Source organism: Dermochelys coriacea, chromosome 5, assembly GCF_009764565.3.
Source record: "Dermochelys coriacea isolate rDerCor1 chromosome 5, rDerCor1.pri.v4, whole genome shotgun sequence".
NCBI classification, from domain to species: Eukaryota; Metazoa; Chordata; order Testudines; family Dermochelyidae; genus Dermochelys; species Dermochelys coriacea.
In genome coordinates this window covers 53,179,987-53,205,209 of record NC_050072.1, presented here as the reverse complement: position 1 = coordinate 53,205,209, position 25,223 = coordinate 53,179,987, and the positions used below count along the sequence as shown (strand labels likewise).

The 25,223-nt window shown below is 39.8% G+C and overlaps 1 protein-coding gene across 7 annotated transcripts in view; it reads right to left on the bottom strand.

Moving 5' to 3' along the window:
* The window catches only part of ATG10 (autophagy related 10), a 162,465-nt gene that overhangs the window by 65,271 nt on the left and 71,971 nt on the right, over window positions 1-25,223 (bottom strand). The window lies entirely within an intron of this gene.

Genomic DNA, 25,223 nt, shown 5'->3' with positions numbered 1-25,223 from the left:
GGAACTTTTTGCCAGAGGATGTTGTGAAGGCCAAGACTATAACAGGGCTCAAAAAAGAACTTGATAAATGGAGAGTAGGTCCATCAATGGCTATTAGCGAGGATGGGCAGAGATGGTGTCCCTAGCCCCGGGGTCTCAAACATGTGGCCTGCAGGCCAAGTTACTTCCTGCGGCACACCATAGGAGCCAAGCTCCCCTCTGACCACAAGGAATAGTTACAGGTGTTTATATTTTATTGAAGTCCCTCTTCACATGACAGTTTTTAAAAAGTTAATACATTGACTTTTAATAGCATACTATTACTCTTCATTTTTGACTATACTTTTGTATTGTTGTATGAAAAGGTTCAAGTGATGCGGCCCTCGGGCCAATGTACTAGTCCTCATGTGGCCCTTGTGGTGATTTGAGTTTGAGATCCCTGCCCTAGCCTCTGTTTGTTTGCCAGAAGCTGGGAATGGGTGACAGGGGATGGAACACTTGATGATTACCTGTTCTGTTCGTTCCCTCTGAGGGCACCTGGCATTGGCAACTGTCAAAAAACAAAAACAATGAGGAGTCCTTGTGGCACCTTAGAGACTAACAAATTTATTTGGGCATAAGCTTTCATGGGCTAGAACTCACTTCATCAGATGCATGGAGTGGAAAATACAGGAGCAGGTATAAATACATGAAAAGATGTGAATTGCCTTACTAAGTGTGAGGTTAGTCTAACAAGACAATTCAATTGACAGCAGGATACCAACGGAGGAAAAATAACTTTTGAAGTGGTAACGATCCATTGTCTGCAGCCAAGCTCTAAGATACAACCATATTTGCTCTGATCCCTCAGACAGAGACAAACACCTACAGGAGCTCTATCAAGCATTCTTACAATGACAATACCCACCTGCTGAAGAGAAAAAACAGATTGACAGAGCCAGAAGGGTACCCAGAAGTCACCTACTACAAGACAGGCGAAACAAAGAAATTAACAGAACGGAACTAGCCATCACCTACAGCCCCCAACTAAAACCTCTCCAGCGCATCATCAAGGATCTACAACCTATCCTGAAGGACAACCCATCACTCTCACAGACCTTGGGGGATAGACCAGTCCTTGCTTACAGACAGCTCCCCAACCTGAAGCAAATACTCACCGGCAACTACACACCACACAACAAAAACACCAACCCAGGAACCAAACCCTGCAACAAACCCCGGTGCCAACTCTGTCCACATATCTATTCAAGCGACACCATCGTAGGACCTATCCACAGCAGCCACACCATCATGGACTCATTCACCTGCACAACTACCAATGTGATATATGCCATCATGTGCCAGCAATGCCCCTCTGCCATGTACATTAGCCAAACCAGAGAGTCTCTATGCAAAAGAATAAATGGACACAAATCTGACATCAGGAATCATAACATTCAAAAACCAGTAGGAGAACACTTCAGTCTCCCTGGTCACTCAATAACAGACCTAAAAGTGGCAATTCTTCAACAAAAAAAATTAAAAAAAACAGACTCCAAAGTGAAATTGCAGAACTGGAATTAATTTGCAAACTGGACACCATCAGATTAGGCCTGAATAAAGACTGGGAGTGGTTGGGTCATTATAAAACCTAAACTTAATTTCCCCCTACTGTTACTCCCACTTTCTTGTCAACTGTCTGAAATGGGCCACTCTCATTACCACTTCAAAAGTTATTTTTCCTCCCTCAGTATCCTGCTGTCAATTGAATTGTCTCGTTAGACTAATCTCACACTTGGTAAGGTAATTCACATCTTTTCATGTATTTATACCTGCTCCTGTATTTTCCACTCCATGCATCTGATGAAGTGGGTTCTAGCCCACAAAAGCTTATGCCCAAATAAATTTGTTAGTCTCTAAGGTGCCACAAGAACTCATTGTTTTTGCTGATACAGACTAACATGGCTACCACTCTGAAACCTGTCGGAAAACAGGATACTGGGCTAGAAGGACCTTTGGTCTGATCCAGTATGGCTGTTCTTATGTTCTTCTTTTCCAAAGGATAATTCATTGTATGCAATAAATTCTGAGTTACATTTTTAATAAGAGCTATTTTGCAAGAGGTTGTGTTGGTTAATAACACTTCTGAAGTTGAGACAATTTTTTTTCCCTCCTCTTACTATATGGTGCTAAATTCAACTTCAATTATAGATTGGGCTCCACCTCTTCTATCTGTTTATAAGAAGAAACGTTCCGATACATTCCCAGGAGCTCCCAATTACCAGCTTACTTTTTGTATCTTCTTTTACCAAAGTATGAACATAAGACATAATTTTCAAAAGGTGCTGAGCACCCATAGTTCTTATTGATTTTACAACCAACTGCGAAAGTTTATCGTTCTGAAATTTAGGCCATTAACTTTTTAACCCTATTATATAAGCTAATTAGATATACTGGAACAAATTTTCCAAGAAGACACAACTGATACGTCCACAAAATGCACGTGCACTTGTTGAGCCTTCAAAACCCTGAATTTGCATACACAAACCAATTATATGCCCCAAAGGGTAGGTATAGATGCACAAATATGGGCTTTGTGGGTGCACTAATACCAACTAACTGTGAATATTTAGTTCTTTGCCCAAGCATAATGCCAAAGACTGAAAGGGAACAATGAAGAAACAGCTAACCCTCTTTAACCCTCAAGTTGTTACAACATATAAGACAGTTAACGCTATTTTGTATTTTTTCTTAGATCCTTAACTCACTTTAATGCTTCCTCTGCCATGACTCAATCCATGAGGGAGATGCAAGAACTGACAAACTATAAGGTAACCATAGAGAACATACTATGACTTTTTTGGAAAGCCTATGTAAATTGATTTCATCCAAATAGTATTTGGACACTCAAGTGTTGCTGATAAACAAGTGTACAAGGCTGTGACTAGAGGTCCCAGATTCTGGATAGCCACACTACCACTGTAGATGGAAATAATGATAACACAATTTTAAACATTACATTAAAATATTTAGACAATCACACCAGCTCAAAGAACAACTGAATTATAATGGCCAATTGCAGAAAGCTTGATCTTAGTTTACCAAAAAACAGATACTTACAGCACTGAGACTGAACATTAAAGGAAACTCTCTCTGTTGGCCCAGCTTTTAAAATCTTAGGCAATGAGATATTAAAGACAATATGCCAGAAGGGACAACATTGATTACTGTTTTTGTCTTTACCAACCAGATACAGAGCTGTATGCTTTACCCAGTTCACATACAATAAACTAAGGACACAAATTTTCCCTCCTTCCCTCATAGCAATCCCACTGATCAGATATGATATTGGGAGTCAATACTATGTAAAAGATCTTTTGTTTAAGAAAGGTTGATATTACTTTTGCCTAGTAAATTGATAATTCTTTAAACTGGATACATCTTCTGGGACAGTGCTTTGGTGAAGAGCATAAATGGGAAAAGTGAAGAAGAGAACGGTGGTGGTGTCAGAAATTAAAAACAGCAACTAGGGATCAGCCCAAATCCCCTCAAATTTTGAGGACCTTTGGATTCAAATCTGAACCCAGACCCAAACTATATGACTTAAGACAATCTCTTCTTGAAGAAAAACTTAAAATGATTCTTTGTGAAGACATTAATGTTGAGTAGGTTTTTATATTATGGGTTTACATACTATTTGGCCATTAGACGATCTTGCTCTGAAACAGGACTGGATAATATGACATATAGTGAAGTTCTTGCTGAGTCACTTTCTTTTGTTGTCTGTGCTGTACTGTACCAATGATAGTTCCAGTGCTGATACAAGTTTTTAAATATTATTCTTCCACCAAAACAGTCTTGTACATGCATGTACACTCTCGTGTGTATGTGTGTGTATGGAAAAACAACTAACAACATTTTAGTCATTGACATTATATTGATTTCTAATTTGGAATTATTTTTAAACTAAAATAAAAAAAAAAAGTCACCCTCTCTTTCACCCAAAAGCACATGGAGAAATAAGTAACATCTTTACCAAAGAGCTACCTTCCTCAATGTGAATTCAGCAGAACAGGCCTCATGAACGTCCTGTTATCTTGGAAGTAGTGAGTTAAGATATGAGCAGTCTGTTGCTAAAAATTCTGCTTCTGGGGATTACAGGGAGCTCAGGGTTTGAGCAACCTCTGCAGAAAAACCTTAATTTTCTGGAGATGAACTGGATTAGGGAATAGAACAGTGAAGGAGTCAGAAGCTCTGATGACCCTGTTCCTCAAGAGGAAGTAGATGGACTATAAAAAATCTCCCTTGAGGACTCCTGGTGTTGCTGGAGGAAATTAAATTACAATATGCCTCTCTAAAGATCCTACTTCTTAAGAGACAAGAGCTATTTCATCCATCAGTGGCATCCCCAGAAGAGTCGGTACACCTCTGGAGAGGGTTAGGAATAGGGAAGAGCACGTTGTGCAAGCAGTCTTCTCCTGAAAAGCCTGGTGTTTTAGGGAGCTGGAGGTTGACCATTTCCATTCATATTTTAGGGAGCTGGAGGTTCACCATTTTCATTTTGTATTAACCAATTTTTTGCTTTTAAATGATAGTTTGGGCTGTGTCTGAAACAGGGAATTCAAAAGAATGCAAAGCTTAAGGAAGCTTTGGAAGACAAAAATTCTCCCTTCTCTATCATGTAATAAGCTGGAATTTGGTCTAGTATACGAAGCTTCTTTTATTCAAAATATGATTTTTGATCATTCAGATCTCTTTGCATGCTGTATATATTGTGACAAGTGGAAGCACTGTTGTAGTCTGTATAGATGCACGGACACTTGAATCCTTCTTAGAGCTATTTCTAATCCCTTTTAATTTTGGTAAACAGCAGTGGCAGGACTTGCTACATAAAAAGATACAGTACCAACATGTTTCAGAGTAGCAGCCGTGTTAGTCTGTATTCGCAAAAAGAAAAGGAGTACTTGTGGCACCTTAGAGACTAACAAATTTATTAGAGCATAAGCTTTCGTGAGCTACAGCTCACTTCATCATGTAATCCTGTACTTTATAGTCTCTGTAAGAATGATGCATAGAATTTAACATGGGAAAGTAAATTTTGGCGCCTACAACCACTGAGAGTGTCTCTTTAGCTGGTGAGTTGAGCTTTTGCTAAAGTCATGTTCTAGAATAAAATGAACTGGGTCTCTTTAAGATGATCTTTGGAGCATTTAAGACCCTGTTTGTGACTGAATAAAACTCACAAAGACTAAGAGAAAATTCCTTTCTCCCAACAGAAGATAAGTCTGAGGGGTTTTTAAACAAATGGTTTTTAAAGCTTTTTGCATAATCACTAACAGAGCCATAAATAATAGAAGGTATAACTAATACATAAAAATAAAATCGAGTTATTTTCACATAAGCCATGTGATAGCTTATTTATAGGGCTTTTTTTTAATTTTTAATTTGTTCCTTTCCTCGTTATATATACTGCTGTCCTGCACCCTTTGAGCTGTTAACAGTACTTTATGTACTATGGTGTTATGACAGCTACGACGCAACATAAATAATTTACTCTTGAGCATTGATAGGTCATAGCGTGCACAGTACCATTGCTCCAAAAATATGCCTGGAAATATAAATATAAAGAGGGTGAGTTAGCTCTGTTGTTGAATTGATGGATTTTGTTTAGATACTCACTATGGCAAAAAGATTTATCTGCACAGTGTATAAAAGGCGAAAGTTATTAAAGTGTTATTAAATAGGGATTTCTGGCTAAATTGTAATTCCTAGAAAAATTACACAGCCACTTGATTTCTCAGTTCTTGTTTCTCCATAAGAATTTGCTTGCATGGCTGCCACACTGCAAAGGAAAACTGAACCCAGGACTGACTGACTGTTTCCTAAACAAATTGGGAAGTTGTCATCAGGAAGCATCTGTTACTTTATTACTCCTACGAAAAAGCATTCTTGTGCTATCATAACGGACTACTGAGCAGATGCTTTAAAGCACTATACCCACAGCAATGTATGTATAATAAAAAAGATAAGGAGCTACAGCCTAATTAATAATATTGGTTCCTTTATAAATGCATTCTTAGTCATTTTAATTGATCAAAAGTTGTCTTTGACATTTAGTTCCCTCTTCTATCCAATATATTTGTTCAGTTCCTTTTAAATGATAAAATATTTATATCAATAATAAGAATTGATGTTGCACATCATTCGGAGGCAAAATAACACATTTCTACTCTAACAAAAGATACTGTTTTATCCCTTTGTGAGGCAGAAGACAAGTTAAAGATCCTGGGGGGTGAAGAATTAACTTGTTTTTGACAGTATTTTATAAGAACTGTATCCATGAGAGGTAAGGCAGGTCATGTTGGAAGGATAGGCCTCAATGGGATGGGTAGGGTACAGAAGTTGATAGCATGAACTGGGAGGGAGACAAGAGTTACACAATCAAAAGTGATCTGTCTTCCCCTCTCCCACCCATAAACACAAAAAGAGTGTGCGCCTGCAATCCTTGTCCCACCAATATTCCCTTTGAAATGCAGGATCAGGACATTATTGGGAGGAGAAAAGGGAGAAAATGCAGTGATTCCACCAAGAGCAGGCACATTTCTCCTTGTGATGAAATTACTGTTGCCTATCCTCCTAATTCCCATGTTTATCATCTCCCACTAGTGCCATGATCCCCATGCCCTCCTGCTGTGGGTTAGCCACTTGGGAGGAAGCAGGGGAAAATGTGACACATACAGAGTAACTGGTATTGTTAGTTTAGTCATGAAAGGAAAGATGAGATGCTTCCAGTATCAGTAACATAGGTTTTTTCAGTTGCTTGTAATATGTTTGCTCTTGATATCTTACTGTTTTATGCTCTAACTCTGAAAACAAATAATTAAAGTTTGTGCTTAATATTTCTCCAACTCTGTGGTTCTCGTTTTTTCAAGTTTACTATAGTGAAACAGAAATGCTCTCATGGAGCAACTCCCCACCCAGCCTCCCAGCTCCACGCTTTCCCTTTGACAAGTACAGTGCTTGGTCTCACAAACACGTACAACTAACATTCAGACAGTATTAATCAGATAAGATTAAATAAACTTTAACATGAAAGGTGCAGTTGCTTAGATAGATTGTATCAGGGATCTTGATTTCTTCCCCCTCATGTTTTTTACATTTACTAGTACTGAGTCTCCCCTTATTGACTTTAATCTCATCTGTTCTAATCTCCCAGGTCACTTTGCAGTTTGGTTTTGCCCCTCTGTATGTTGCTGCTCTATGCAGAATCTCAAGGCTAACCCATCCCAGACACTGAATTTCTGGGCCTGATTCTCCTCTCACTTATTGTGGTGTAAATCAAGAGTAAAACTGGGGCGGGGGGGGGAAATCAATGGAGTAACACTGTGCACAACTGTAGCGAGATCAGAATCCAACCACTTGAGAGCAGCCTCCCCACAACCCCAACAAACCTTTATGGCCTGAAAGACACACCAGATGACATCAGGAGAGAGTGTGACTCCTGACATCTGATCAGGAGTTCTTCCCAGGCTGGATGATACCATGAAAGCTAGACAAACTGAATGATCTGTGCAGTTTTCAGAGCACAAATCTGAATTTCAGTTGTTGTTCAAGAAGTGACAAGGGGACCATCAAACTGAAGATTGTTCACCACAATAATGAACTGTGAGAAAAAGACCAAGACTTCCCAGGGCCTCCGGCACACACACAAATAAAGTTATTTTTATTTTAACACAGTAACAGGACTTCAGCTTTAGAAATTCCATGACAGCCACACAGAAGAAGATAGGCCCAGGTTCTTCAGAGGACTGCACATCTGTATGAGGTCACTGTCCCCAGTCTCTATTAAATATGTCGATTATAATACCCAGTGGCCCTAATCAGACTTGGGCTCCCTTTATGACAGGTGCCGTACAAACACACATACAAATGTTGTCACTACCCCGAAGAACTTACAATCTAAGATGACTGATGTACAAATGTGATTATCACATACATCCATTTTTACATACATATATACATTGCAAATGTTCTTTATTGTAAATAGATAAAGGAAATGTCAACTATCCCCATATGCTTTCCAACATAGCCATCATTAATTGACTGATTTCTTATAAGCTTTGTGGGAGAGATTGGTGATGTGAAGAGACTTTAAGGAGGAAAGTGGTTTTATGGATTACATTCATTGAGCAGATCCATTCTCTGAAAGCGTTTGGGTGGCTATGGATCACCACTTCTATTTCTGTAGCAAGCTTATATATCTTCAAAATCTGTTGGCCTGGTACACACCTGGTTAAACATTTATAAGAGGCTACCATACGCCAACTGTTACCTAACACGAGCAAAAAATTTCCCCTTAAAAACAAGTTTCTTAAGCATTGTCACTAACTGCTAAGTTCTCAGAATGATCACAGCTAGAAATGGATGAGCCCTTTTGAACTCAACAGCTTCCTTGGAAAGTTACTAAGTTACCACAATTCAAAAGTGAACTAATGTAGACATCCAATGGATACCTGTGGTCATATAGATTCTTCATAGTTCAGCTCCCAAAGGAACATCCTTTTATTGACTGTCAGTACTCTTGTTATACGCTTGTAAAAAAAATCTAGTCATTATAAAAATGATTCACTTCCCTAGAAAAAGATAAATGGGAAAATAGAGAATGCAACTTTTTTTCCCCATTCACAGCATATCAATAGGCAAAATCCAAGCATTCCATACCCCCAAAGAATGCCATACATAAAGTTATAATAGTTTCTCATGTATTAACAATCATTTCTAATGGTTGGAAATTAAATTTGTCTTTTGATTGCTCTAAAACTGTTATCACAAGTGAAAAGCAGAATCTATTCAAGTGAAAGAAGCAACAGACCATGAAAACTTGCTATACATCTAAACATAGAGATTTCTTTCCAAATCTCTTTATTCTTTTTGTACTGTTATATTGAGGCAGAATTACAAATGTCTAGAATTTGTTGTTTTTTTTTTCAAAAGCTGAAATAAAACTTTTCTTTAAAAAATATACAAAATTTCACTTAGTGCCTTAGATATATGAACTTTACCATTTTAGGAATACAATGAGAATATTGTATTTAATATTTTGGAATGTTAGTAATTTTTAATTTTTTTATAAATGGTACATACAAAACATGATCATCATCAGCAATATGACAGCATCATCCAAAGATTTATTAACATATGAGGACAAGTTGCAGATCTAGAGATAAAGATTCAGCACAGTTATTCAAGGTTCATAAAAACATACCAAATATGTAACATACACTGTAGTTATAACCGCAGTTAGTTCCAGTGATGATTTAATTAAAATAAAAATAAAACAGCACAAGAGTATGTGTTAAATTCTGTCTTACTGACTTTCTCTCATGAACAAACAAACATAAACCAGGTAATACACACTGCCATATGCAATATTTTTCAGAAATGTCAGCAATTTACTGAAAATGGAAGCAAGTGGGAGGAAAAAAGAGTAGTTAATTACCCTGCAGCAACCGTGGTTCTTTGAGATGTTGTAGTCAGTGTGGATCGTATTCTAGGTGCATATGCGCCTCATGTGTTCAACTTCAAAATCTTTTTTGAATACAGCATGCATCAGGTCTCTGTATGTGTCCTCATATTCATATAAAAGGCAGAGTGACCCTGACCCTCCCACAGTTCCCTCACAATTTAAAGCCTGTGTTAGCTGAGGATTTTGGAAGAATGGATGGAGGATGAGTTGTGGATCCACACTGGCTACATCACAAAGAACCATAATTACTGTAGGGTAAGCAATTGTTGTTTCTTCTGCAAGTATGTGTCAGTATGGATCCCAGTGTAGAAGACGGGCAGGTAGTATCCTCTTCAGGATGGTGGGCGTGAGGTATATCACCTGCATCAGTTCAACAGAGTATGCAGTTCAGCTCTCCCAAACTTTGCATCTGATCTAGCAGCCAAGCCCAGTACACAATGCTTGACAAACTTTAAGAGGCTGCTCCCCATAGCAAACTTGCAGATTTTGGACACTGACATTTGGCACCACGCTGAAGATGCTACTGGAGCTCTGGTGGGAAAGGATCATCAGCCAGTGGCAGCACAGTGAGATAAAACGTGTCATCCATTTTGAAAGTATTTAGGATTAAATGGCTTGACGTTTGTAGAGACCAGTTACAAATAGATGTGAGGACTATCTGAAAGATTTGGTCCTCTCGATATGGTATTGAAGAGCTCTGAATATGTCCAAAGTGTACAGCTTCTTCTTCCCTTGCACAGAATATGGCTTTGGGAAGAACTCAGGTAAGCGGATTGATTCAAATGGAATTCCAAAACCACCTTGGGGAGGAATTTTCCATGAGGTTGCAGTACCACTTAATCTCTATGAAACAAGGTATACAGAGGGTCTGCCACGATTACCTGGACCTTGCTGACTCTTCCGGTTGAAGTGAGGGTGACCAAAAACACCATTTTGAGAGTAAGATGGTAGATGGAGCAACCCAATCGGGACTCATAAGTCTGTAAAAGATGACACTGAGGTCCTCTGCTGACGCAGAGTCTCTAAACAGTGGGTAAATATGCATAAGACCCTGAGGAAATTTGGATACCATTGGATAACAGAAGATCAAAAGTGAGTATTGGTGGATAATATGCAAATATTGCTGCCAGATGGATCTTAATCAAACTGAATGAGGGTCCAGAATGCATTAAGTGTAGCACGTAGTCCAGAATCTTTGGTATCAGGGCCTTCACCAGGTGTAGACCATGTTGGGCTACCCAGATCGAGAACCTGTTCCATTTAGGAAGAGCAAGTTTTCCTCATGGACAGTTTACAGAACCTTTTCATGGCACATAGCAAGCCAACATCCAGGCCATCAACTGCAGCAACCTTGGGTTTGGATGGAATACTTGACCGTGATCTTTCGACAGCTCTGGGAAGTTGATCAATGGTTGCATGGACATCTGCAGCAAGTCTGCCAGCCAGAACTCTTTTGGCCAGTAGGAAGGTGTAAGACTGAGTCCCCCTAATCTCCTCTGTCTTTGGCAATCATACTGGGAATCATTAATAAGTCGTAAAGAAGGCCCTAATTTTACTGTAGAAGGCATCTGGCAAAGATTCTGGGCTCATCATTGGGTATGAAATCACTGCATTCAGTAATGACCAGAGTGTGAGGGATCTGTCTTGAGATAACTAATCCCTTGCAATGGTGGAATCTATCCTGTTATGAACTCTTATAATCTGTGAAGGGCTGAGAGACTGTTTCTTGTAGTTCACCAGGAAGCCCAACCAAGAGAACACAGAGGGTGAAGCAGAGGCCTGATGTGATTTGCTTCCTGTCAGCCAGTTATCAAGATACAGGTATATGTGGATGCCCTTCTTCCTCACGTGCACCTCCACCACAGTGAGGCATTTCAAAAAGACTCAGTGCCTTGAAAAATTCAAGAGGCAGCACTTTGTACTGACAGTGACTTGTGCCCAATGTGCATCTTATGCTTCCATATCACCATCCTCCTGGCCCACATGAAGTACATGTCCTGTCAGTTGAGAGCCACAAACCAGTCCTGAGCTTGGAGGGATGGAATAATAGAGGCAAACACTACCATTCTGAATCTGAGATGATGTATGTATTTGTTTTGTCTTCTCAGATCTAGGAAAAGACAAAGACCTCTTTCTTCGAGTGAGGAAATATTGGGATTAGAAACCTCTTCTGACCCTGTACTCTTGTGGTACTCTTCTATGGTTCCTAGACAAAGTAATTAGGTTACTTCTGTTTTCATGAGAAGGGTCCTTGAAGATGGCAGTGAAGTGAATTAAATGGTGCAGCCAGAGGCAGCAATGTCCAAGACCCATTTGTCAGCTGTAATGTCCACCCAGACCAAATGGAAGGGAGTGAGATGGTTTCCAAAGGCCAACTCTGTGGTGGTTTTAGCATGGCTCTCAACCATCTTGCTAAATCTTACTGCTTCTGGCAGGGAGGTTCGTGCACAACAGAGGAAGAGGAGAATGGATGCCTCCACAAATAGCAGAGTTGCCTCCTGGGTGAATACTCAGGCCAGCAACTGTGGGAGAAAGATGGTATTCTCTGTCTCTGAGGTGACTGGTTCTTGAAGGGCTTGCATTACTAGTGCTGCAGTATAAATGCTCAAGGATCTGAGTGTCTATCTGGCATGAGGGTAGGAAGGAACGGCGGATTGTGCAAGGGGCAACAACATGGGCAGTAAAGGCACCACTGGTGTTTGTCGCTCACAGAGGAGGAGTGTGGACATGAAGCACAGGTGTGAGGTTTTTTTAAGCTGACTTGTCAGGACATAATCCTCAGGCTGGGAGATCTCACTAACAGAGGAAGAAGTCCAAAAGGAAACCTATTTACATAGAACACTACAAAAAAAAAGAAAAAAATTTACTATCTACAGATATATACACAAGAAAGAATGGACAAGGCTAAGAACAGGGAGGAACAGGAGTTCCTACCCAGGGCATGTGTAAGAGAGAACTGGGGCACCATTGACCCGCATGGCCTCTTACAGTCTCGGCTGCTCACACAAAAGCTACTCACAATGCATTTGTGGGTCAACGGACGCTGCTACAGAACTGTTCTGGCCCCAGCACATGGCGTACATGCATATTTGGAATCCATATAGGGATCATCACTCGAAGAACAAGAATTATTATCCTTGCATTGAGAATCTCAGCAGCGAACCAATTCTGGTCCCACTGAATTCAACGGGAAAATTCACATTGAAATCAGAGGGAGTAGGATTGGCCCTTAGACTCCTTTCATTTTATGCAAAAAAAACGCAGCTCCTCTTTAACTTCTCAGGCAAAAAGCTATGTTAAGATGGAGTTAAGACTGAGAGTATGTATCAGTAACTTAAGGGGAAAAAGCATCACAGGGTTGATGTAAATTACAAATCCAGGAAATTCGGAGTTAAAGAAATTGATGCTAAGAGGAGGAGAGGCAGGCAGAGCCCAGTCCTAAAATCTTTGTGCTATAAGGAGTCCCTCTGCACTCTTCTGTCAGCGCTCCCACTACATGCAGTGGAGCACAGGCAGCATTGATATGAGATGCCTTTCAAGTATTGATGCCCAACCTAGTACACAGCCTTGATATCTTTAAGGAACAGTGAGAGTTGGGCCACACTACCAGTGAGACCAACAGTCTTTCAGACCCTTGACTCATTACAATCAACAAAATTGTTGCATGCTAATTCTCTGTAGAGGAAGGGTGGTGACTGGTTGAGTTACCTCTCATGTCACAGTGGCCCCATTTACAAGTTAGCTGTGCTGTTGATCTGAGCTTGTTGGTAGCCTATATAATCACAGCAATTAGAAGAAAAAAAACCTTAACACTTTGTAATAAACTAATCTAATTTATTCAAATATAGACTATGCACAAGATTTCAATTAATTCTACCTATATGGAAAGTTTGAAATGTGTGTGTTAATCCCTTATTTAGATCATTTGGGACAAACAAGGGACCAAAACAGATGCTCAGTTTCTTAAAGGACTCCATTGTAATTATTTTAACTAATAAACTAAATATTTACTTATAAATTCTCAGGAAATTCATTCTATACTCAAAGGGTAAGTGCTCAAAGTTTAGGGGGGATATATTGTACTTTTCACAGAATCATAGAAACGTAGGACTGGAAGAATCCAGTTAAGTCCAGTCCCCTGTGCTGAGGCAGGACAAAGTAAACCTAAAACATCCCTGATAGATATTTGTCCAACTTGTTGTTAAAAAAATTAAGTTCATTTGGCATTATTTGTTCTTGGCAAATCCATGGTGGTTATTCCTTATAATCCTATTATTCTCTAAGTGCTTAATTGTTTAATTATTTGTTTTAGTATTCTTCCAAGTATGAAAGTTAGGCTGAACGGTCTATAATTCTCTGGTTCCTCTTCATACCCTATTTTAAAGATAGGTATTATGTTTGCCATTCTTCAGTGCTTTTGGACCTCACTCGTCCTCTGAGTTCTCAAAGCTAAGAGTTAACAGTTTTGAGATTGCTTCAGCTAGCTCCTTAAATACTCTAAGGTGATTTTCAACAGGCCCCACCAACTTCAATATATCTAACTTATTAAAGTATTCTTTAATCTGTTCTTTTCTTGTTTTGGCTTGGTTCCTTCCTCCTTGCTGTTATTATTAATTGTGTTGAGTATCTGGACATCATTAACCTTTTACTGAAGACTGAAGCAAAACAGGTTTCAGAGTAGCAGCCGTGTTAGTCTGTATTCGCAAAAAGAAAAGGAGTACTTGTGGCACCTTAGAGACTAACAAATTTATTTGAGCATAAGCTTTCGTGAGCTACTGCATCTGATGAAGTGAGCTGTAGCTCACGAAAGCTTATGCTCAAATAAATTTGTTAGTCTCTAAGGTGCCACAAGTTCTCCTTTTCTTGAAGCAAAACAGGCATTAAACACCTCAGCGTTCTTGATGTCCTCAGTTATTAGCTCTCCTCCCCCACTAAGTAGAGGACCTAGACTTTCCTTTGTTTTCCTCTTGTTCCTAATGTATTTAAAGAACCTTTTCTTTTTGTCTTTTATGTTCCTTGCTAAGTGTAACATATTTTGTCCCTTAGCCTTTCAGATTTTGTCCCTACATGTTTGTACTTTTGTTTGTATTCTTTTGTACTCCTCCTTAGCAATCTGTCCATGTTTCCACTTTTTGTAGCATTCCTTTTTCATTTTTCAGGTCATTAAAAGAGCTTCCTATCTTTCCTTCATATTGGGATAGTTTTCAGTTGTGCCTTTAGTATTGTCTCTTTGAAAAACTGTCAGCTCTCCTGAATTCCTTTATCCCTTAGATTTTTTTCCCTCAGGGACCTTACCTACCAGTTCTCTGAGTCCGTTAAAGTCTGTTTTTTTGAAGTCTATCGTTCTTATTCTGTTACTCTCATTCCTTCCTTTCCTTGAAATAAGGAAATCCATTTCAGGATCACTTTAATCCAAATTGCCTTCATCCTTCAGATTCACAACTAATTCCTTCTTGTTGGACAGAATCAAGTCTAAAATGGCTGTCCCTCTGGTTATTTCCCCACATTCTTAAATGAGAAGTTGTCCTCAATATATTTCCAAGAACTTACTGGACATTTTGTGTTTTGCCTTTTTAACTTCTTCAACAGATGTCTGGGTAGTTAAAGTCTGCCATTACTAACAGGATATTTCTGTTATTTGTTCAGGAAATGTCTCATCCACCTCCTCTTCCATACCAAGATGTTACCCCTATTTTTTTTCCATTTTACTCAGAGACTTTCAACTGGTCTGCCCTCGCCACCTTCTGGACTTCAGAACAATCATCACGCATAACAAACCAGTTGAATCCCTGCTTTAAGTGCAAAACAGAACTCAACCTTAACTATGGAGTTATAGCAAGTGTCTCCAGCACATGTATATATGTGCTCTTTTATAAGCTATAAACCCAATTAGCAAAGCACAATATAAAAATAAATATTTTGGGCGGACAATATATGATAGCCATCTTCCTTGTGTTAAGGAAAAGTTAGCATATGTGACTCCATTTTGGTTTGGGGCCCACCATTGTCTAAAAGCAAGCACATCATACACCAGAAGTGTTCCTTAGATACTGCGTTCCTGTGAAAACCCTCCCCCTTGTTTCCAGCCTGTCTCGACTCCCGGTTTCTGTTCTTTGTCTGTTCCTAACTCCCTGCCTCCTGGCCTTGTGATGTGGGCCTCCCATTCTGATAAGAATGGTTACTGATACATTGCTTTAGGGTCATGTTGTGTAGTTAAAGTAATAGTGTAGCACGGGGAATTTACCTAGCAGGGATAGGTGGTAGATAAGGGAAGGGTTTGTCTATTGGCTAAGGTTTCCGATGCACGAGGGCAACATGCTTTGCTAAAAGGTATATAATCTTTGTATAACCTGCATTCGGGGTCCCCTTCTGACTAGCAGTGGGGCACGACGCTCAAGCGTAATAAACTAAATATCTTTGGGAACTCTGCAGTTGTGGACTTTGTTCGTGTGCCTCAGCCTAGACTCGAACTGCGTGTGACCTATCAGGTATAATTCGCAACACTTGATAGACTGCAATTTATCAGTAAACTCCATTCTGTGATTTTTCACATTATCTTAGCAAACCAGAAATATAGTACTTGAACTAGCTGGTACTATCTCCTATGAATTTAATTTATTTTTGTCCTTAAAGGTGAATGGAAAATTAAAAAAAAAAAATTCAACTGTTCCAGATTCCAAATTTCTAAATATATATAACAATATAGCTGAAAAACATTCCCTCCTTTATTTTCTTTCTAAGACCCTAATGCTATTTCCCCTGGAAGTCAACAGCAATATTCCTATTCATTTTGTATGGAACTAGATTGGGTCCTGTTACTAGAGTTCAAGTTTTGCTGGCCCTGCACAAATTGTTGCATTACTAACATCCAATGCAATACATCTCTCCTTATCCTATGTTAGGTCAACTGTTGCAGGAAAAAAATACAGATCCCTGGAATATCTATATAGGCATGTAAAGACGAAATGTATAACTAGAAAAGGTTCAGTTACAACATAAACTGTATGCATATTTACTTTGTCAACCTAACACAATTACACCCTGAAACTTGCTGTGCTCCAAAGATTAGGATTAAGATTAAGATTAGGATTAAGATTAGGATTTGCTTTTCACTGACTCAAGGTCAAGCAAACACTGCATTTAGATTTTGAACAATATTCCAGGTCACAATGAATCATTAAAATTCTCCCTCTTGAGAATTTTTTTCATATGACAAGAAAAACCTTCCTAATTCCCTTTCAGGTTAAGTAGTCAAACAAGAATATGTGACTGAACAGTGCCCTAATTGTGGACAGCACTGCCTGAATTAAATGACATTGAAACAACAATGGCCTATCACTACCATCACAAAGGAAGGATACAAGAAAGTATACACAAGAAGTGGGGATACCAAGAAAAAGGTACAACTAGGGGAAACTATTATGTAGAGTAGTGTTGCCATGGATATTTTACACAGACATGCAAAATCAAAATAGTCTGTGAATCATTAGCTATGTGAATTCATCTTAGTAACAAGAAAAGGAGTACTTGTGGCACCTTAGAGACTAACAAATTTATTTGAGCATAAGCTTTCGTGAGCTACAGCTCACTTCATCAGATGCAGTAGCTCACGAAAGCTTATGCTCAAATAAATTTGTTAGTCTCTAAGGTGCCACAAGTACTCCTTTTCTTTTTGCGAATATAGACTAACTATATTCTGCTGCTACTCTGAAACCTGTCATCTTAGTAACATGACACTCTTTTGCAAGTTGAAGTAATTGCTCAGTGGTAGGCCTTGAAAGTTTATTCAGTGTATGAGTGCAGTCATCTTAACAGCATACACATATCCAAAAGTTTTCTAAGTCTTGTAACCCAAGAAATAATTGAAAAACAGCTAGAAAACTGAAAACTTCACAATGAAAAAATCACAAATGTCTAGATCAGGGGTTCTCAAACTGGGAGACAGGACCCCTCAGGGGGTCACAAGGATATTACATGGGGGGGTCACGATCTGTCAGCCTCCACCCCAAACCCCACTTTGCCTCCAGCATTTACAATGGTGTTAAATATATAAAGAAGTGTTTTTAATTTATATGGGAGGGGTCACACTCAGAGGCTTGCTATGTGAAAGGGGTCACCAGTACAAAAGTTTGAGAACCACTGGTCTAGATGGAGTTGAATTTTCAATAATCAAAGAATATTAAAAATCTGAAATCTGAGAAAATTAAAAAAGCTTAAATAAAGTATAATTGACTCTTCAGCTGTAACCTAGTTAAATACGTTAGCTGCGCCCTCTCCTCGCTCTGTAGTAGCAATTAATTAATTAACCTTATTCTAGGACAGAGGTTCTCAAACTGGGGGTCCCTCAGGGGGTCACGAGTTGTCAGCCTTCACCCCAAACCTTGCATTGCCTCCAGCATTTATAATGATGTTTATATATATAAAAATGTGTTTTTAATTTATAAGGGGGGTTTAATTTATAACCTCACTTTGCCTCCAGCATTTATAATGGTGTTTATAGATATATAAATGTGTTTTTAATTTATAAGGGGGGGTTAATTTATAAGTGTTCTTGATAGTGATCTCTGACTATTGCTCATAGTCTTCAGTGAGCACTAAGACTTGTACTGTGGCTTTTAAGGCCCCTATAACATTAGAGGAAATGCAAAGAGTATTAAAGTTCTTGGAAGTATTTCGCATGTGAAAAATGTAATATCTCTAAAGGTACTGGAGAAAGAATGCAGTCATAGCAGCAACTGCTACACCCTCCCATCGCTGCCAGCCCTCACCACTAGCCATGAGCCCTTGGTAACACTAACCTTTCCGTACAATCTTCATGTTCAAAGGGTTGAATCTGTAACATACTAAGTGCTCCCAAGTTCCTTTGACGTTAGTGGAAGTTGATGTGTTCAGGACCTCATAAAATTGAAACCACGGAGAAAAATCAGCAAAATTTTGGCTAGTAATGGGATAGGCATATGCAGAGGATTTTATTTGCAAAGAGAGGTGCTGAATGCAGGTTAAGTTGAACAACTGGAACTTTACTGAACTCTGTAGACTACTCCATCCATACAGCTGAGTTGCTTCCAGCCTAAGTCCCTGCATTCCCAATTCCCTTGGTATCTCCTTAATAACAATCCCTCAAAGAAACATGGCCCCTTTGAGTCCAGTTCCACTGATCATGATACACAGAGGAAGCCAGAATCTAGACCTAAACATGTTTGGTTACACTTTGTGTCCTATAACTTCCTTCAAAAGCTAATTTGTGGCTTTGGGAAATAATGTAGCCACTCCTAGGTTATTTAAGGGGTCTCAGAGACTATTTTATGTACTCCTTTCTTTTTTCAACTAACTGGAATCCTATCTAAAATGATGAAGTATTTAATTGGTTAAACTGTTCTTGTTTTTCTAAAATGAGATATTCTAAATACCCTGAAGACATTTAATTTCAAAACAGGAAGCCAGTGAGAAGAACACTCAGTTACTCTAATCTTGTACAGATCTTTTGGAAAGTATTTTCCTAAACATTTGCTGAAAGAATCTTTTCTTGTACTGCATGCTACTACATGTAGCCTAAATGAGGACCTGCAGAAATCTCAACACATTTACTATTTAAATTACTCCTGGTTATGTAAAGGAAACAACTTAGTACCCAGTATCAAAATTCCTTCTCTCCCTATATTTTATTAAACTGTAATCATTTGCCAAACAAATAATTCAGTGGGAAGAAAAATAGTTTAAGATTAATATGCGATTTTTTAAAAAAAAAACACATACAACTCTATACAAACAGAAAAATCTGCTGCTGAGGCTGTCTGGTACTACTACAAAACTAACGGCCGAAACTGATGTTTTATTATAAAACCCTGCAAAAAAGTTGTTAATAATGCAGTTGTAAAATTCTCTCTGGTGTAATTTTAGAATAAGGGCTTAGCACACATATGATATTTTAAAAATGAATTACTTAGGTCCCGTGCCCGTAATGTGTTGGGTGCTCCCATGCAGATTCCCATTGGCTTCACTGGGACACAAGTGGGTCCAATGATCTTCCCCAAGCTACACACTGCAGGATCTGGGCCTTAGTGAATGGTTATACAGACTTTTCAAAATATAAATGTAATATATTATGATAATATAATATATAATAATATAATATATTATGACCAATCACTCTCACAGATCTTGGGAGACAGGCCAGTCCTCGCTTACAGACAGCCCCCCAACCTGAAGCAAACCAGCAACCATACACCACACAACAGAACCACTAACCCAGGAACCTATCCTTGCAACAAAGCCCGTTGCCAACTCTGTCCACATATCTATTCAGGGGACACCATCATAGGGCCTAATCACATCAGCCACACTATCAGAGGCTTGTTCACCTGCGCATCTACCAATGTGATATATGCCATCATGTGCCAGCAATGCCCCTCTGCCATGTACATTGGTCAAACTGGACAGTCTCTACGTAAAAGAATAAATGGACACAAATCAGACATCAAGAATTATAACATTCAAAAACCAATTGGAGAACACTTCAATCTCTCTAGTCATGCGATTACAGACCTGAGGGTGGCTATTCTTCAACAAAAAAACTTCAAAAACAGATTCCAACGGGAGACTGCTGAATTGGAATTAATTTGCAAACTGGATACAATTAACTTAGGCTTGAATAGAGACTGGGAATGGATGAGTCATTACACAAAGTAAAACTATTTCCCCATGTTATTTCTCCCCCCCGCCCCAGCCCCCACTGTTCCTCAGACGTTCTTGTTAACTGCTGAAAATGGCCCACCTTGATTATCACCACAAAAGGTTTTCCTCCTCCCCCCCTTCCTTCTGGTAATAGCTTACCTTAAGTGATCACTCTCCTTACAGAGTGTATGATAAAATCCATTGTTTCATGTTCTCTGTGTGTGTATATAAATCTCCCCACTGTATTTTCCACCAAATGGATCTGATGAAGTGAGCTGTAGCTCATGAAAGCTTATGCTCAAATCAATGTGTTAGTCTCTAAGGTGCCACAAGTACTCCTTTTCTTTTTGCGAATACAGACTAACACGGCGGCTACTCTGAAACCTGATATTATGATTATTATACAAACAAAAGTCAAGTGTAGCCATTTAATTTATAGAAGTGCAAACATATTTACATATGCCTGTATGTACATAAATGTGTACGTAAGGTACAATAGGTATGTATATAAGAAGACTGCAGGACTGACACCTGTCAGTGTCACCTGCAGGAGTCAACATGAAACTTCCAGCATATTATAACGCACACACCTCAACACAAATCTCCTAGCATAACCTCCAGACACAAATCAACACAACCAGCACATACACATCTTCCAGCACACCACAATCCCAAACAGATAGCCCCTCATCACAGCACACATCCCTCATTTGTTACCAAACAAAACACAAAAATCTCCCAACACAACACACACACAACCTCACACTCACCATAAACTTGAATGGCAAAGTCATGGGTCATCACTAGTGTGTACACATATTACACACAAACTATTTTAAAAGAATATTTTTAAGGTTGCAAAATTAAACACTCAAACCTGTCAAAAGTTAAGGAATACCAGAATTAAGGATTCCTGTGCACCTTTAATTCAACCCCGTTGTATGTACTCATAATGATACAGTCTTTATCATAAAGAAAAGGAGTTCTTGTGGCACCTTAGAGACTAACAAATTTATTAGAGCATAAGCTTTCGTGAGCTACAGCTCACTTCATCGGATGCATTTGGTGGAAAAAACAATGCATCTGATGAAGTGAGCTGTAGCTCACGAAAGCTTATGCTCTAATAAATTGGTTAGTCTCTAAGGTGCCACAAGTACTCCTTTTCTTTTTCCGAATACAGACTAACACGGCTGCTACTCTGAAACCAGTCTTTATCATGTACTAATCATGTACTAATTTTTCCCTAGGACCCCTAACCTTTGAGTGCTTGACTTTGCAACCTTAAGGTTCTTTTAATGTAACTTTTTGAGTGTAATTTCCTAGATTTTTAGAAAAGCAAACAAATACAAATTCCATCATGTGGCATCAAACTGATTCCCACATGGTTCATCAGCAGGGTTGGAAACTAGATTCACAGAACAGATCTCTGCCACTTGAGCTAACAGAGTAACCAATACCAGTAGCAGGTTGTCATCCTCTATGTTGACCAGCACTGGGGGAGATGAAAAACGTACTCTGCCAGTGGGTTTCACAGATATTTGCTGAGAGCAGAGGAATGGTGAGACTCTGGAGCCTTTGCTTCCATTGCAGGCTGCAGAAGGAAATGTTCTCTAATGGGCACAGACTTTTCCCCTGGCACCTACAATGTGTCCTTGTCCCAGTCCAGTCTCCTCCCTGCATCTGGCTCCTTCACTCAGTTCCATTCTCATTGCCTACAGTCCCAGACTCTACTTCTCAGGCCTCTCATCCCAGTCCCTTTGCTCAGCTAGTCCTAGTTTCCTCCTCCAGGATTGCTGTCCAAATCCCAGTCTCCCTCAACTCTCAATCCCTCCCACAGCCAGTCCCAGTCTCCTTTCCCAGACAGTACTAGTCTTCCCCCCGGCTCCTCATCCAGTCTCTCCTCATCTTCCCCTTGGCTTCTTACTCCATCTCTCTCCATGTCTTCCTCCTCAAACTCCTTTTCCAATCTCAGTCTTCTCTCCCATCCACTCCCTGGCTTCCTGTTACAGTTTCTTTGCCCAGCCTATCATAGTTCTCCCTCACACCCCAGATCCAGGACAATTTGTCTTCTCTCCTTCACCCACTCAATTCCACTCACCACCACCCACATTTCTACCTATCACCACCCACAGGCTCCTTCCCCAACCGGTCCCAGTCTCCCCACTTTCCTCCAGCTCCTGGCCCACTTTGTGTTCCCTCACTGGCTCCCAGTTCCAGCCTTCCTGCTTAACCAGTAACCGCACCTACTCCCAGGCAGTTTTTCTATCCCACTTCAGTCCCTGTCCTGCTAAATTCCTTTTTAAAATCTACTACTTTCCCTCCCCCTAGTCCAGCTTTTGTCCCTTCTGCATGCAAATCAGACAGCTTACTTCTTCTACATTGCCTGGTGCCAGCAGGGGGTCATTGATAAAACAGAGGAGACAAGCTCCCTGCTCTCATTTCCAGTATCTGGCCCCAGTCTGAAGAATCTGGGCATAGCAATTACAGGAAAAATCTGGCTTTGCCACTGTAACTCTGGGAAGGAAGGAGTGTGCTCAGTTGCTCTCTGGGGATGGCGCATGAACAGTCCTGCCACAAGTGGGAGCTGCAAGGGGATGGCCCACAGATAATCGCTCTGTGGGGATGGAACATGCGCAGTCTGGTCAGCACTAGGAACCGTGAGAGGCTCAAGCACAAACTGAAATGTCCATCCTGTGGAAAATTCTGATATTTTAACTTTTATTTTTCCCTAATCAGGACAAAAATGAAATATTAAAATATTTCATGGAACTAAACATTCAGAAAAATTTCCATTCTGAAATGGTGAAATGTTTTGGGTTAGCATTTTCTAAACAAAACATTTCAATATTACCAAAGCAAAATGTTTCATTTTGGTTTATTGAACTGACTTGAAATGTCTCATTTAGAGTTAATCAACATTAAGTTGCATTTCCCTATTGTGGTGCATTCCTTCAGGGGAGTTGTAGTGTGGGTCTGATGGATCTGATCTGTGGACCAGGATAGCTGGCTGGACAATGTCTCCCTTGATGCATCCATAGCAATATGACTCCTATAATATAGCACATGGCTCAGTCAGGAGAGAATGTGTTCCATCACAGGATGTATAGCCCAGCTAATAGGAGAATGAGGACATTAGGCACTCTGAACTAAACTTTCCACAAGACAGTGTGCCACAATGGGACAATGCTGTTTAATGCTGAATTGCCTCTAAATGAAACTTTTCAGGTCAATTCAACACACTAAAATATTTTGATTTGGGACAAACTGACCCTAAACAAAATGTTTTGTATTGGCTCTCCCCCCTTCCCTGCAAATTAAAAGATTTTTGGCAATGTCAAAATTTTCCCATGGAAAATTTCAATTTTGTGGAAACTTCATTTTCCTCTGAATGATTATTTCAACAGAAAATTCCCAGCCATCTGTAGCTCTGGTTTGGTAGCACTGACTGAAGCAACACTATGTTTTTAAAACTGGTTGAAATTAAAAGATGAAATTAAAAAACATAAGGCAGCCTACATTATTTCACAGTGAAATTGTGTATTTCATATGGACAATAAGTATTTTTCAAATCAACTTCATTATGTGAAGTTACTAAGCATACTGAAAGTATGCTCCATGTGCAAAAACATAGAATCATAGAATACTAGGGTTGGAAGAGACCTCAGGAGGTCATCTAGTCCAACCCCCTGCTCAGAGCAGGACCAATCCCCAACTAAATCATCCCAGCCAGAGCATTGTCAAGCCTGACCTTAAAAACCTCTAAGGATGGAGATTCCAACACCTCCCTAGGTAACCCATTACAGTGCTTCTCCATTCTCCTAGTGAAATAGTGTTTCCTAATATCCAACCTAGACCTCCCCCACTGCAACTTGAGACCATTGCTTCTTGTTCTGTCATCTGCCACCACTGAGAACAGCCTAGCTCCATCCTCTTTGGAACGCCCCCTTCAGATAGTTGAAGACTGCTATCAAATCCCACCTCACTCTTCTCTTCTGCTGACTAAATAACCCCAGTTTCCTCAGCCTCTCCTTGTAAGTCATGTGCCCCAGCCCCCTAATCATTTTTGTTGCCCTCTGCTGGATTCTCTCCTATTTGTCCACATCCCTTCTGCAGTGGGGGGACCAAAACTGGACACACTACTCCAGATGAGGTCTCCCCAGTGCTGAATAGAGGGGAATAATCACTTCCCTTCATCCGCTGGCAATGCTCCTACTAATACAGCCCAATATGCTGTTGGCCTTCTTGGCAACAAGGGCACACTGCTGACTCATATCCAGCTTCTCATCCACTGTAATCCCCAGGTCCTTTTCTGCAGAACTGCTGCTTAGCCAGTCAGTCCCCAGCCTGTTGCAGTGCATGGGGTTCTTCCTTCCTAAGTGCAGGACTCTGCTCTTGTCCTTGCTGAACCTCATCAGATTTCATTTGGCCCAATCCTCCAATTTGTCTAGGTCACTCTGGACCCTATACCTACCCTCCAGCGTATCTACCTCTCCCCACAGCTTAGTGTCATCTGTGAACTTACTGAGGGTGCAATTCATCCCATCATCCAGATCATTAATAAAGATGTTGAACAAAACCGGCCCCAGAACCAACCACGGGGCACTCCACTTGATACCGGCTGCCAACTACACACTGAGCCGTTGATCACTACCCATTGAGCCAGACAATCTAGCCAGCTTTCTATCCACCTTATAGTCCATTCATCCAATCCATACTTCTCTAACTTACTGGCAAGAATACTGTGGGAGACCGTATCAAAAGCTTTGCTAAAGTCAAGATATATCACATCCATCACATGTAAATGCACAACATGCATTTACATAGACTGTAAGAACAAAACCAATTTATTACACATCATCAGGGACAGGCCTACTCTTATATCACATTTTTTCTTTGTTTAAATAAACCCCTACATTAAAATAAAATCAAAGGTGTAACTTTAAATAGCCAAAATCCAGAAAGTCTAGAGTTTAAAGTAACAAAGAGTTGGGTGGAACCTTAAAGACTAACAGATTTATTTGGACATAAGCTTTTGTGGGGGGAAAAATACTTTTTCAGATGTAGA